Genomic DNA, 12,631 nt, shown 5'->3' with positions numbered 1-12,631 from the left:
ACATCTCCACAGCTACCCTGTCTCTCCTCCTCATATACATTATCCAATTATATATCAGATGGAATATTAATCTAACCGCACTTTGCCAAGTAAATCAGGGACCTGTAAAGGGCGGATATTTCACTTCTTTGCTCTTTTTCACTGACATTCAGTGAAAAGTTTGCTCCTCCCCCTACATTTCTGATCAAGCTTTAAATCTGAGCTGAGATTAAGGCTATTTATTTTATTATTGTTCCACATTTTAAAACTTTTTTTAATGCAATGAATTCATCTTCAACATGAGATTTATGCTATCCTAAAGGCTGTGGTGAAATAATTAATTCAGCTCACCTGAACCTCAATGAGGAACAATATTTTTTGAGGAAGTGAGCAAAATGCCCTTAGGGGTGAAGATGACACATTAATATAATAATGTTATTCCCCTACGGACGGGGCAGGAGAGGGGTGAAATATTTCAAAACACAGAATTGTATTTTGAAAATCCATTCACAGCTACTCAAAGTTAAGAACTGGTAAAAATTTGGTTAAAAAGGTTGGCAGTTTAATAGGTAGAAGTGTCCTTGTAGTTGTTACTGAGTCACACAGAACAAAAGTGCCAGATTACAACCCGGTTTGTGCTGAAGTAGCTGATCTCAGCTGGGAAGAAACTAGGGCATTATAATTAGTTTCAGTCCCTGTGCGGAGAAGTCAAAAAGATAAAGAAAAATCAGGTAGGATTCCTGTACTTAACAGCTCTTGACACCTCTCCCCTTCTGAAAGTACATGTGTGTGGGCACTGTAGTGGGCAGGAGCAAGTTTGGCCATGTTGCTCCACTCAATGCTTGCCTACATGCACTAGGCACCCAAAAAATGCCAGTTGGCTAAGGCACCACTGGGCAACATACACTCATGGAATTATAACGCAGCAAGTGACAACAGTAACAAAAGAGGACAGAAATAAAAAATCTGACTATTAAGAGAAAAGGATTTGAGGATTCAAGGAAAAAATAGGTTTTAAAATACATTTTATAATAATTTTAATTTAAATTCCTGCTGTAAAACCTCACCATCTTCAACAGTGGCCATTGCAGCCAAGACAAAAAGAGCACTGCATTCTGATGGAATGCATCTGGAATATTAGCTGTTTCTCTCACCACAGATGCTACCTGTCCTGTTGAGGCTTTTCCAGCATTTTCTGTTTTTATTACAAAAAGGACACTGTGGTTGCACATCACATATGTTTTAACCTGAACTAGTTGTAGCGCATTCTGTCCAAAACCATTTCAGGATTAGCCAGCTGAACCTTTGAATGGATTCTTGGTAAACAAAACAAATTCTATTATGAAAACTGAAATAAGGTTGGAATTAAGAAGGATAGAAAATATAAACAAATCAAAGTATACACTAAATATGATAAAACAAAATTAAAAAGTAAAACCCTTCATGCAGTGAAAAGGGGAGTATACTCATTGAGAACAGGCCTACTGGAACACATACTCAGGTCAACATTTATTTTAATTGAATTAAATAAATATATTTTCTTCCAGCTCCCCTTTAGAGGCACCATACTCAAGTTCAAGACTCTTTGTCCTCATGAAAATACAACCACAACTGGTCATCAAATCCACTTTTGGTCAAATAGTTATTTTAAAAGATATAGGTCACATTTAAACAGAAAATACACTATTCACTATGAAAAAAGTCTTTCTAGGATTTTAAAAACTTTATTATTATAGAGAAATCACAAATATGCCTTTAAAAACGTTTACAAGCCCAAAAATTGTCAAAAAAAACATTCAAGTAAAAAGAAAACTGCAATTACTGGAAATACACAGCTGGTCTGTCAGCATCTGAAAGAGAAAGAAGGATTACCATTTGGGTGGGACTCCTCATCATAGCTTCATCTTGACATCGATGTTGTTTTTCTCTTTCAGAAGCTAATTAATCTGCTGTGTACATCATATTTTTAAAAGCTAGTTAGACCCAGCTGTAAGCTTACATAAGAAATAAGTGCAGTAGTAGGCCATTCAGCTCTTCAAGCCAGCTCCAGCATTCAATATGATCATGCCTGATCATCTACCTCCTTTCCACCTCCCGCACCATCCCCATATCCCTTAATATCCAAAAATCTATTAATCTCTGTCTTGAATATACTCAGTGAATGAGCATCCACAAACCCTTCAGGGTAAAGAATTCTAAAGATCTTCAACCCACTGAGTGAAGAAATGCATCCCCAAGTGACTGACCCCTTATTCTGAGACTGTGGTCCCTTTAAGGTTTTCTGAAAGCTAATTATCCTCCTCCTTTCTTTAAGGTGATGAGTTTTGATGGATAATATTCCTATCCTCACCCCAATTTAGCTTTTTGCAACCAAGATTAGAGGCTTGTGATCAGAAATGAGGAATTTTCCTTGTAAAACTAACTGAAGTTAATTAGTTCAGTGAAGACTTTCCTAGTCTGAATGTTTCAATGCCACACAGTTACTACAAGTCAGATTATTTTCCTAAATTAAATCTAAATGTTAATCATTGAGTAAACTCTGCCCCAAATCTAAAGGCACTGAAGAAATTCTGCCAATTGATCAAGAGTTTAATGAAACAGTTTTCTCAATATTTGGCACATCCAACGCCCAATTTTCATAGACCCAAATGTTTTCTTTCAAAGTGTCATCTAACTATCCCATCATTGTGAAATGGTGGGGGGTGGGGGGAGTTATTATAAGACAACAGTAGCTGATAATAAATTTACAATAAAAGTAAACAACATTAAGAACCTGCAGCTCAACACAAAACCATGCTGTGCTAAGTCACATATATCTCGTGAAACCTCACGTTTACCACCCCCCCCCCCCCCAATTTAAATGGAGACCCCGTTCAGGCCAGACCAGAATTAGCCTTAGTTAATAACCACTCTCAGCATTTTCATTCACCCCTGCCCTAATCCAATTCATCGGGCAGCTGATACTTTTCAACTTAGCATCCAGCTCCATTTCTACACTCAATTTCTACTCAGGTTCAAAAGTAATCAGAGAGGGAGAGCAATTGGCACCAGTCACATTATCTAAGCTTACACACCAACCCAAATCCACCACTGGATTTTGAACAATGTGTGCTCTGGAAGGCATTTCTACTCCAGATTTACTACCAGTGTAAATTACAAGTTACAATTACAACAGTTGGCTAGCAGGGAGCAAGGGTCAAACCTTATTCCTCTGTGGATCAGTAACACACAAGGTTATCAAACAGGGCCATCAGGGCAAAACCATGTTGTGGCTATTTTAATATCAATGTATAACCTATCCAAATAAACAAAGTGAAAATAACAGCAACAAATTTTAATTTAAAACATATTTCAGGGTAAAAAAAAATCCCTGGCTAGAAATGAAAGGTTTCTCTTTCAACAGCAGTTTATAAAAGCACATCTGCCAAAGCCACATGAGTCGAAAATGAATGATCAAATTCAGTGTGAAACAATGGGTAGTGAACTTTAGGGAAGTGTTTCAGGCTAGTGCTTATGGGTATGTGTGAGGCAAGACTACCTACATAACTAACTTACTTGACTCACAAGATAGCAATTTCTGTCTTTTATTGATCATCAACTCACTTCTATGCCACTTTTACAGCATTGGGATCAGGTGGGAGGATCAATAGATTTTAGTTTCCAATAGTTTACAACTGTCTTTCTGGTAGACTAATTGAAAGGTATGGTGGAGTGCTGGTTGGGATACAATTCTACTCGAACATGTTTTACGGTTCCCTGTCCCTTCCCATAGAGGGTCTTAAACAGGCCCCCTGACCGCACAGTGGGAAAGACCTCCTTGGGTTACTCACAGGTCTTCAATGTAAATGGGACCACTTAGCAGCGCCAGCTTTTGCTATTGAGAGCACATATTGGTCTGTTTATTCCAGTGTCAGTTGGCCTGGAAATTGAAAATATTCCAAGGTCTCTCTTAAGTGGACCCCTCGTAATCAGCCAGTACTCTCCGGTGAAGGAAGAAAATGTGGGCAATAGAAAAAGACTGAAGTGATGGGTGAGCAGAAAGAGAGGCACTTGAACTCTGATCAAAATTCAAAATCAGATTTTGGGTCAAGCTGAGTGGGGTGATTCAAAGTGTGACGGACTGGCCGGATCAGTGGGAGAAATACTAGCCTCTCGGCAGAATGAAAACAGATTAACCCCGACTCTTGTGCAATCTGATGATTTGCCGGGTTCAGCTCCGGAGCAAACGGCCCTGTAGAAGGGTTTTACCCAACGCCCTGTCACCCTGGGAATAACTAGCCGAAATTTCACAAAAAGTCTCTGGAAGATGTAAAACCGATGGCATGTGTGTGTGTATATATTATATATATAAATATATACACACACAAATACTGTGAATGATATTATACAATGTATACTTCCATTACACATAAAAAACCACATTCAAAAGTGTTTTTTTTTACTGGCTTGCTTATGATAATGTTTTTATTTTAATCATTTTTTAATTAAAACACATTTCAGAAGACTATCTTATACTCTAAGAACGAGGCTTCGTATTCTATTTCAATGGTAAATAATAGCAAAATTCGAAAGAGCATTCGCTATAGCCATACAGAGTGAGTCTCTCGGAAGTGCTGAATTCCGACGTTGAATATGACGGAGCGGGGTGATTATAGTCCTCACAGGATTAGCTCAGACATTAGGTGGCACTTTTGGGGCTGGAAAAAAAAGAGCGAAAGTGAGACAGACAGAGCCAGGAGTGCTCGTCGCAAAGTGGACATCTCATTAGAATTCAGCACCATGTCACTGGCGGATTTGAATGGACAGCTCCCAATGTGGTCTGTCTGTGATGGAGATGGGACTGAGGGTCCCTGACAGCCCCCCGCCTCCTTCCAAGTGAAAATAAAGAAAAGTTGGCGTTATTTCTGCTTCACTTCACTGTTCCTGGATACCCAGAGGCCAGCAACAAACAGCTGTCACCGTGGCCTGAAAAGTGACCAAATTATCGAGAACTTGACCTCTTAACGGGGCCAAACTTAAACCCAATCAAAAAGTCTGGAATGCTAATCTGGCTGCACATTCCGCGACGGTTGGGTTTTTGAGTGTAATCTAATCAAGGAATGTTTAATCTATTTAACCCAAAAGGCTGTCTATCGTGTGACCCTCGCATTAAACAATTACTGTGAACCCTGAGATCTACACAACGCATTTTTAAGAACCTGCTCCCTTGATGTGATAAATCGTAAGGGGAAAAAACAATTTAACATTTCACTGCTGTTTAAAGTCGGCTGTCGGCACAAAATGTGCTCGGTTTCAAATAGCATCACAATGAAGGGTTACCAAACCAGCAATGGGTCTCTGCAATCGAGACTTCTAAAAAATCCAGGGTTGCTCATTTAGTGCAAAGGGAAATGATACTCACGTTGCTTCGCGGCCCTTGCTCCTCTCTTGGTATTGTCTCGGGTCGGTCTGACACAGTAACTGTGTCTACGAGTTTTCTTCTCTGACTCTTTGCATTTTCGGCATTGCTCTCTCCTCGAAGCTGTGGAAGTGGTTTCTACTTTCGGTTATCTAGCTTTATGATGGATCAGCAATACTCATACAGCTAGATAACCAAAGACAGCAGCCAACTTCCGCTCCACATCTCAGGCAGTGGAAGAGAGGTCAAGAAGATTTTCTATCTGTCATCAAAGAAGGAAGAGAGAATATCAGCAACAAGCATCTGGCGGCTCCTCGCACCTCTCCCCTTGCAAGCTCGAGTCTCCCTAGGCTTTGTACTTGGGCGGGTTCAGCGGGGGGAGACGCTGAGCACGAACGGAGCTGAGCGTGTTTGCATTCAACTCATGATCTAATCTGAGTCTCCCACAGCCTGAGAGCGCGCTCTCCCTCTCTCTCTCTCTCTCAGTCACACACAAGATCCACTGCTATTCACATGCTAATTGGGTCCTTCAGTGGTGACGGAACTACAACGCAAACCAATCCCAGTCTACCGCCAGCCTTATTCAAATCACAATGATTTCCCGCCTTTTTTGGTTTCAGGAACTGCGACCAATTCAAATTGCATCTGCCACCATCGAGCAACCGAACTGTATCAGATTAAAATGATCCTCTATAAACCAGAGCGCAGGAAGTGTGGTTGCCGTAGGAAATTCCACAATTCAAATATTAGGAATGAATATTTTAACCAATCAAGAGGCAAGGATAAGTGGTGGGAGCTTTCAAATTAAATTCAGACCTCTTCACTTTAAGCATTAAATGATTACCCGTGTATCAATAGGTAGAGATTTAAAAAAAATAAGTAACCACACAGATAACCAAAATCAGTATTTACTGGCTAATTTGTCATAAATTAGCACGAATCTCACTCCTGATTACAGTTCCTTGCCATTATGGAAAGCAAAATTGATAGATTATTTCGTGTTTAAGATTGCACGCGACTAGTCCGATATCGGGCTACAGCGAAATAGAACACCGCACAATACATGTCATTTTAAAATATACATTTTTTTTTATTTTGTTACTGCGATTACAAATTGGTCGCCTAATCCGTAACGTATAAAATAAACGTCCCTCACGAATCTTGCCTTTTCATTTAATTCATTTTCGCCACTTGGCAGTGAATGGTTCCTGAATGGGATTTGCAAATGGACCTTTACTGGCAAATGAACAGACTCATTATACATGGCCCGCAATTAGAGTCCTAGGTTCGGATTCCAAGAATCCCTAGAGTTTGGCTACAAAAGAGGTTACTCAAAAATACAAATCGCGAAACTACTGTATGAGCCACGAACCGTGTAACCGGTATTCATTCCCATCCTGATTAATGGACGTATATTTCTTTCACAAAATAAGCCAGGTCTAGTCGTTAACCAAGAAAAATAATCGACTACAATGTCAGTGGAAGCAGAAAAGTATACGGACACAGAAAACTTGAACACCTGCTATATGCATATTTCTGGACTGCATCTTCTAAACAACAGTGTTCCACATCTCTGTGGTTAAACACATTCTGGTTCTGATTTATCTTCTGTAGTTTGCTGTGTTTGCAAATGCTATCTCCAGTTTCCATTAAAAAAAAAGTAAAACTAAAACAGACACATGATAGGAATATTAAATGCACCTATAAATCTTTGTGATTCTTTAGCAAAGAAAGCCTGTGTGATCGTAAGAATGTGGAATTACTGTTACAAAATAAACTCATGTTGGATTTCAATAATTCTGTACTACAAATAGCCATGAACTGTTCTTGAACTTGATATGACGTTTAAAGAGAGAAGCGGGAATGTGTGGCTGTTTAAATAATGATAAATTCACAGAATAATGTAACAAACGTACTTCATTGGATTTACAGAGAATTCATTCACCGGTTCATTAATAATCGGTTTCAGGGTATCTGATAGCTGGGGTTAACCCGGGATTGGTGATTAGGTCATAGGAGAACACAAGATTGTTTTACTTGAAGTCCTGGCGACTGTGCAACGTCAAATCTTCTAAATATAAGTGGGAGATGTTTAAAAAAGAACCTGCCTACCTGCGTCATAACCTTTATATAGCTACATTTGACCGCAAGAGTACATCTAAACAGTTTAGGATCTGAATCAAACGCAACATTTGTAAAGTGAATGGGGATTCTGACATTCGTTTAGCGTTTATGCAGAATTCTGATATGTAGAGAGGTATGTTTGAACCAACTAGACCTCTGGATGTTAGCTTTTGAGGTACATGTACAGAGAGAGACAGAGGGGTATAGATTGTGCCCCTTCAATGTGTGTGTGCGTGCTTTCAAATGGCGTTTTCACGAGAAGTATATAGAAACATTATATTTATATAAAATCAGGTAATTAAAAAGCTAATAAGTTATTTATCTTTTAACGCAGAAATCATCTGTTCTCTTTGCCAGCATTGTTCCTCACCCGCTTTATAACTCACTTGAGTGTCTGGCTTAATCTCAAACAACGCCTCAGTTTGGTATGCCGGTTGGGAATGTGGATGGGGTTTTACTCCTTAATTAGTACCAAAACAGAAGGATACTCACAGTAATTATTATAAAACTATTGCTAGAGAAGGTTGTGCAGTAGCTCCATCACACCACCCATACTCGAGTTCTTGTTGCAACTCTTCATTTTAAACGTATGTCTTGGGAATGTGGCATTTTGTATATTCCTATCGTTTAACAACAGATTTCTCTCCCAGCCCCTTTCTGTTTTTGAAAAGAGAGAGAGAAAACAAATGGGAACAATGTTTCTGCTCGTCGACAGGCCCAAGTTTGACTCCCTCTTTAAACATTTTCTCTGACTCCTTAATCAATTAGTTCAAAAGCATTGCTATTTTAAATTTTATATTTTCCTTAAACCTTTCCCAAGCTCGCTTCAAACCAGTATTGTTATGGTTATTGTAAAAACAAGATTTCTGTTTCAATTTTAAAAAAGTTTAAAAAAAACCGAATCATTACATGAAAAAAAAATGACTTGCACGGGGAAAGGACTCCGAGAAAACCGATCTGGTCTAAAATACTTATGATATTCTAGATTCACTGATATATTTCACAGAACTAAACATGTGTTATCATTTTGATAATAAAATGTACTTTTCATTTTTATTTTTTATCATTTTATACGTACGAAAAGAATAATTCTAACAGAGAGGTCTGTTTGTCAGCATTTATCAAAGGTTTCTATAACTATATATTTTGTGAGTTGAGCCCACAGTTCACATCGGTTTACAAGGATTTAGTCTGTTGATGCCGAAATCCGAAATAGTATACCTCGGATGACTGGAGTCCAGATTTTTGGGAAGGGGTAGTTTGAGAAAATACAGGAAGTTGGAAATGACTCAATCCAAAAAATTGTCTGTAACTTTTTGACGGAGTTAAATTGTGTCAAGGCAGCAATTGCTCTGTCTTGGGAAGAATATCCCAGTCAGGCTTCCCAAAGAAAACTCTCAACCCAATGGATCTAGACACGTTTCTATTTTACAACAAATATACATTTATCTTTTTTATTTAAATATATAGCTGTTATCATAGTTTTTTTCCCCCCAATTATGCCTACAATCTAAAAAGACGATTTTCCTTTCTTTCTTGCGGAAGATCGTCAAGTCTTATTTAACTGGTTTTGTCGTTAACCTGCTCAATAGGGCCTTAGGTCCTATCAATATTACCCCTAAATCCTTGACCAAATAACAAGGGAGCAATTTAATGGTCATCAGGTTGATCAATAATTTTATGGTCATTCCCCTCGAATATAAATTTATAAACCTTCAAACTGCTGAAAATAACTTTGTTTCGTTTTTTTTTAAAAATGATCCGAAAGTATATTAATGAATAATCAGTGAGTTATGGGGCAACACCATGATTTCTTTTTAAAAATGCTCGCCTAGGCAGCATCAACGCCTCATGGTGGTCCTTAAAGTAAGACAAATCCCCCCTGACCATAGTCAACATCATTTGTAACAAATTATACATTCCAACATACCCAAAGGGCCGAGGCCAGACACCGCATGGAACAAGGTTAACTGTAGGTTATTTGAAGTTTCCATTAAAGTGTAAGAGCTAAACACTATCCTCTTTTTGCGTTTTAAAATCAGGCACTCCCGCTCGCTGCCAGAATTAATATTCGCCAGATTGAGAACTGTGGATTACAATGCACCTTCATCAGGAAAAGCAGTGGTCAGTGCAGCCGCTCCATACCCAACTTCAAGCCTGCATCTTAAAAATAATAATTTGCATTTTTAAAGCTGCAACATTGGAATACAATCTCTTTCGCCCAAATTAAAATATTCTGGTATGATTTTCAGCGGGTATCAGTTGAGAATTGGTTATTAGATTAAAAACTATTTGATTAGTTGGCGTTTTTATAATCTTTGAGAGCTACAATGGGGTGTTGAATACTCTTGGTTGTAATCAATTAGATACAAAATGGCTGCTTCAAATAACTAGTTGTAATTGTCTAGGTATTTCTAAAACCATTCAGTGCAATATTTTATCAGGAGCAGGGAGTTATTAGAATTCTCGGGATCATTATCGTACTTCTCACAACGGCTTCATTGTGTCTCTGGTGGTTTTTGTGAGTTTGTGATTCAACACACTTATTCATTATTAAAGATCAACTGGGAGTGATTTTTTTTTTGAATTGCAAGAAAAAAATTCTCAGCAGTATGTGTGTCATGATGCAAGTGTAACATGGATTTTGGTCAAAACAGACATGGAGGCTGGAGATTACTTACAGCTATCTAAGAAAAATAAGAAATGGAAAGGGGGAAATATTGCGTTCATGCATAAAACAAATGTACTGAACAAAGAAAATCAGAGAAAAATATGCTGGTATTTTGCAGTTTTGAAATGTCCATATATAGCTGATCCCCATCAGGCAACGATTAATTATATTGGGAGTAAATGCTTTAGACGAAATTCAAATCACATAAAATCTGAAGACTGTAACATTATGTAACTCAGATCTGTTATGCCAATTACAGAATAAGGTCCAACAGAAACCTAATCATTATTCGACACTTGGTTAAGCAAAGCAAGACTCTAATCTCCTCACTCCTCACTTCCTATCTAAGAGTCCCTGCTTATCCAGATGAACTAATATTGTGCTAAATTAATATTCCTTACATTACAACAGTGACTACACTTCAAAAATACTTCATTGACTGTGTAGCCCCTTTGGGACGTCCTGAAGTCGTGAAAGGCGCTATTGAAATACAAGTCATTCTTTTAAATCAGGTATTAAGTCTTTTCTTTAAGTGAACTGGATATTGCACAACCTGATGCTGTACATTTGGATAAAAGTAGTTATTACATGAAGGTATTTCCTTATAAATAGAATCCGTTTTGAAGGAAAATATTGCTTGATCAATTTTGGGAACATTTAATCAATGTTTAGGATGTGAAAATGTGCCATATAAAGTGGGTGTTTGTTTTGTGAAAATCTGGATACACTACTGTGTGAAGATACATCTAGGGGGGTGTATGTAGGTATGCGTTTCACATATTTCCATAAATTAATGTAAGTGTGCCTATAAGAATGCGTGTATGCATCTTTGTTATATATGGATTATATGGGCAGTATGGACATAGACAAAGGCATAGAGAACGTACATTGTAAAGCATGCTTATGTGTAGATGTATCTGTACAAGGATGTGTGTAAGTGTTTGTGTGTGTGTGAATAAGTTTATATCTGGTGATAGTATTAGCAAGCTCTTCAGCTACTGGAATAATCTACAACAGTGAGATGTTACACAAAGCATTTTAACAGAAGCACAATGCCCTGCTGAAACAGTCTTTACAAACCCAAGGATTGTCATTGCTATGGACCTTTCAAAGAAAATGTTATTTTTTTCAAAAAAAAAGGGAAATATTTCATGAAAATACTAGTGTCACATTTCACAGCGTCAGGTGTTAAAGGGATTAGTGTTCTAGGGGGTTAAATGTCATGACGATTGACATCTTCTTAGGAATGATATCAGCTACCTACAGCAGCAGCGCAGGGTGGGTCCGGATAGACAATCTTTTCTTTAAAAAAAAATGACCTTAATTATTTTCAAATGTATAAGCAGATTTTGAGTATGAAAATGACCCAAACTCTTAATCACAGAAAGAGAGGAAACAGACAATTTGAGCCAATGTTGCTGGCCGGGGTGCTGCAATTGCCCAGTTTCTCAGGAATGAAGGCAAATTGCTTTTGGCCTCAGCCTGGACTTCACGTTGTATCTTAACTTGAACTCTACATTTCCGTTATATCTGAATTTGGAATATCAGATGCTCTCTGGTCCAGTGTACAAGAGAATATTTCCCCAAGTGATTTCGTGCACGTTTCGCATTTCCTGTAATAATCTGTGCGGTGGGTGGACAAAGAGTCGCACTGTACTCAGGAGATCCTGTCACAATTTAATAGGGGCGTTTGAAGGAATAATCCCTCACACCTCGTGTTCGGTACTCATCCATTTACAGCAAGGCTTGCAAACCATCAGGATTCGCTCCCCCCACCCCCCCCCCCCCAAACCTCCCTCCCCCCCAACCCCCCAAAAAAAATTGTTTGCACGGAGCACTGCTACTTTCAAACACACGTGTTATATAATTGAGCCTAAGCCAGTGATTCAGTTTTACAAACACATCAACCGTCGGATAATCAGTCTCTTGTTCACATCAGAGAGGAAAAAAATTAATCACGTTGCGAAGCAAACACGGTCCCCACTGTACGTGAATTACGTCTGACGCACTTTGATAATTATTACAAGTTATTTTTAGTAAAACCTCGAGTAACCCCCGTTATTTAAATTCCCCCAGTGATTCTTCGTTTAATTAATGCAATGTATGCTTGCCAAGGATCTGGTAACAACTAAATCAAAAAGGTTTATCAAAAAAATAGCACACAAATGGCCGTGTCAATAAAGACTGTGACAATAAATGACACTTTTTTTTTCATTATTAACGGGGACATTGAACTTCTTAACAGTCTTATTCATCTGATTTTGGCCCTACTCTGCCTTAAGTGTAAGCGGTGTAAGCGGCAGTTCCGAATCCGCACTGGCTGTTGTAATTAACTCCCAACTACTATCTGGGTCCGTGTGTCGTTATGTGTCAATTCAAACTATTTCAAAAATATATCTGAAAAAGATTCATTGCAGGTTCCTGCGATTGATATATTATCTAGAAACAGTTGCAATATG

The 12,631-nt window shown here is 38.3% G+C and overlaps 1 long non-coding RNA gene across 1 annotated transcript in view; it reads right to left on the bottom strand.

Moving 5' to 3' along the window:
- LOC144668142 (uncharacterized) overlaps nt 1-5,501 on the bottom strand; it is an 85,513-nt gene extending 80,012 nt beyond the window's left edge. Inside the window, exon 1 of the long non-coding RNA XR_013573429.1 lies at nt 5,381-5,501. This is a non-coding gene — a long non-coding RNA (uncharacterized LOC144668142). The remainder of the gene's footprint in view (nt 1-5,380) is intronic.
- Nucleotides 5,502-12,631: the final 7,130 nt, after the last annotated feature.

Source organism: Cetorhinus maximus, chromosome 26, assembly GCF_964194155.1.
Source record: "Cetorhinus maximus chromosome 26, sCetMax3.hap1.1, whole genome shotgun sequence".
NCBI lineage: Eukaryota > Metazoa > Chordata > Chondrichthyes > Lamniformes > Cetorhinidae > Cetorhinus > Cetorhinus maximus.
Note: the sequence above shows the minus strand (reverse complement) of the source record. Positions and strands in the feature narration are given on the sequence as shown.